The following is a 2,791-nucleotide window of genomic DNA, read 5'->3' as shown; positions in this document are numbered from 1 at the left end:
CCCTCCCTCCACTCTCTCTCTTTACCATTCTTTTCCGATTCTCCCCTTTGCCCTCTCTCTCCCCTTCCTTTCTCTCTCCCCTGCCTCCTCCCTCTCTCGTCTTCCCATCTCTCTCTCCGTCCCATCTCTCCCCTCCCCCTCTCCTTCTCTCCCATTCCTCTCTCTCTCACTCCGTCTCCCTCTCTCTCCCCTTCCTCTCTTTCCCCTTCCCCCTCTCTCACACTCCTTCCACTCTCTCTTTTCCCTTCCCCTCTCTTTCCTGTTCCTTCCCCTGTAACTCCTCAAACAGGAGGCTCCATAGCTCAGGGGTTAGAGCACTGGTCTTGTAAACCAGCGGTCATGAGTTGAAATCTCAATGGGGCCTCCTCAAAGTTAACTCAATATTTAAATTCACCCTCAATTAACAAGGCTATTAAACAGCTTTGAGACTGACCCTGGAGCAACAATCTCCTTTTGTCTCCAGTAATATCGCTCTCCCTTCCCGTTCTGCATCTTTTTCCCGCGATGGAGCTTTCCCCGTCCCTCACAGACTCCCCTCCCCCTCTCTTCCCCATCCTTTCACTCTCTCTCTCTCCGTCCCCTCTCTTTCCCCTCGCCCCTCTTTCTCTCTCCCTTTCCCCTTCACTTCTCTTTCCAACTCCTCCACGATCACCTTCCCCTTCCCGCCTCTCTCTAACCCTTCCCTTTTCTCGCTCTCCACTTCCCCTCTCTCCCCTTCTCTCTCACTTTCATTCACCGCGCACTCCTTCCCTCTCTCTCCTTCCTCCTCTATCTTCCCTCTCTCTCCCCTCCCCCTCATTCCCCTACCCACTCTCTCCACCCTCTCTCCCCCTCCCGTTCTGCCTTTTCACTCTCCCTTTCCCTCTCCCCTCCCCTCTCTCTCCTCCCCTACCTCCTCTGTCTCTCCCTTTTCCCTTTCTTTTCAGATTCTCCCCTTCTCCCTCTCTTTCTCGTTCCCATCTCTCCTCTCCCCATCTCTCTCCCCTTCCCCCTCTCTCACTCCTTCCACTCTCTCTCCACTTCCCCTCTCTCTCTCTCACTCCTCCCCTCTCTTCCCCTCCCCTCCCTCTCTCACTCCTTCCACTCTCTCTCCTCTCCCCCTCTCTCTCCTCTCCCCCTCTTTCTCTCCCCTTCCCTTCTCTCTCTTCCTCCATGTCTCCCCTTCCCCCTCTCTCTCAGTCCTTCCCCTCTCTCTCATTCCTTCCACTCTCTCTCCACTTCCCCTCTCTCTCTCACTCCTTCCCCCTCTCTCTCTCCCTTCTCCTCCATCTCATTCCTTCCACTATTTCTCTCACTCCTGACCCCTCTTTTTCCCTTTCCCCCCTCTTTCCCCTGCCACACCGCTCCCTTGCCCCCCTCTCTCTCCCCTTCCCTCTCTCTTCCTCCCTGTCTCCCTTCCCTCTCTGTCCCCTTCCCTATCTCACTCCTCCCCACTCTTCCCCTCCCCCTCTCATTCCTTCCACTCTTTCCCTCCCTTCCTCGCTCTCTCCTGCCTCTCTCCCTCCCTTCCACACTCTCTCTCTCTCTCTCTCTCTCTCTCTCACCTTCCCCTCTCTCTCCCTTTCTGCTCCCTCTCTTTCCCCTTCCCTTCCTCTCTCACTCCTTCCACACTCTCTCTCCCCTTTCCCCTCTCACTCCTTTCCCTCCCTCTCTTTCCCCTTCCCCCTCTCTCTCACTCCTTCCCCTCTCTGTCTCCTCTTCCCCCTCTCTCTCACTCCTTCCCTCTCTCTCTCACTCCTTCCCTCTCTGTCTCCCCTTCCCCCTCTCTCTCCCTCCTGCCACTCTCTCTTTTCCCTTCCCCTCTCTTTCCTGCTCCTTCCCCTGTCTTTCCCAGAGCAGGTGGCTCCATAGCTCAGGGGTTAGAGCACTGGTATTGTAAAGCAGGGGTCGTGGGTTTAAATCTCACTGGGGCCTCCTCAAGATCAGATTATTTATTAAATTCACCGTCAATTAACAAGGGCTTTAATTATAAATATTAACCAGCTCTGAGACCGACCCTGGAACAACAGGCTCCCCTCTCCTCTCCTTGTCTCCCTCACACTCTCTCTTCCCCTTCCAAATCTTTCTCTGCCCCCCCCCATCACTGTGATGTTCAGAATAAATCCACCTGACCGTATCGTAAGCTGAAACTATTGTGACCTTGGTCTCTTTATTGAGACCCCAGAGTGGGGAAGCAGCATGGTGGATCACCTTATGTACCTGCTTGTCCCAGGGTGCACAAGTGACCCTTAGGCCTCCCACAGGTGTGTCCCCTAGTGGCAAGTCTGACATATTGGTGAGGTTTCGGTGCATACATAACATCACTCCCCCCCCCGCCCCCTCCAAAGGCTTATGTACCAGTTATTTGCAAGTTGAGGCGATATGACGCCCTGTGTCCCCGGGTCGATCACCTGATTTGAATTCCTGGCCTGGGTGAGTTGGTCAGAACGTTGCTGCCCGGCCGAGTGCCTGGTGTGATGGGACAGACGTGGCCAGGTCCTTTCACAATGGTGGCCTGCTTATCGATAGTTTGCAGTCTGGTCTGGTCCAAACGCTTTCTGCGTTTGCTCAGTACATGGTTTCACAACCAAACACTCCATTTTCATCACACACACACACACACTCCATTCCCCTCTTTGTCTCACACAGTGCTCTCGGCCCCATCTGGGGGCCCTGAATATTGTCCACGTCACTTATTCTGATGTGGCGTGGAGGGGGGCCGTACGATCGTGGTGCATTCTCTGCTGATAGCAGACGGAAGGCTCGGTCCTGAGCGACTCTGTCCGGTGACTGCGTAGCAACCCGGGACAGC

At 54.9% G+C, this 2,791-nt stretch overlaps 1 non-coding gene across 1 annotated transcript; it reads left to right on the top strand.

Moving 5' to 3' along the window:
* Positions 1-291: 291 nt before the first annotated feature.
* trnat-ugu (transfer RNA threonine (anticodon UGU)) lies at positions 292-364 on the top strand. The gene has a single exon. It is a non-coding gene; the product is annotated as a tRNA-Thr (tRNA).
* The last annotated feature ends 2,427 nt before the right edge of the window (positions 365-2,791 follow it).

The sequence above is a fragment of the Pristiophorus japonicus genome, unplaced genomic scaffold (genome assembly GCF_044704955.1).
Source record: "Pristiophorus japonicus isolate sPriJap1 unplaced genomic scaffold, sPriJap1.hap1 HAP1_SCAFFOLD_288, whole genome shotgun sequence".
In the NCBI taxonomy this organism is placed as follows: Eukaryota; Metazoa; Chordata; class Chondrichthyes; family Pristiophoridae; genus Pristiophorus; species Pristiophorus japonicus.
This window is presented reverse-complemented; position numbering and strand designations above follow the sequence as displayed.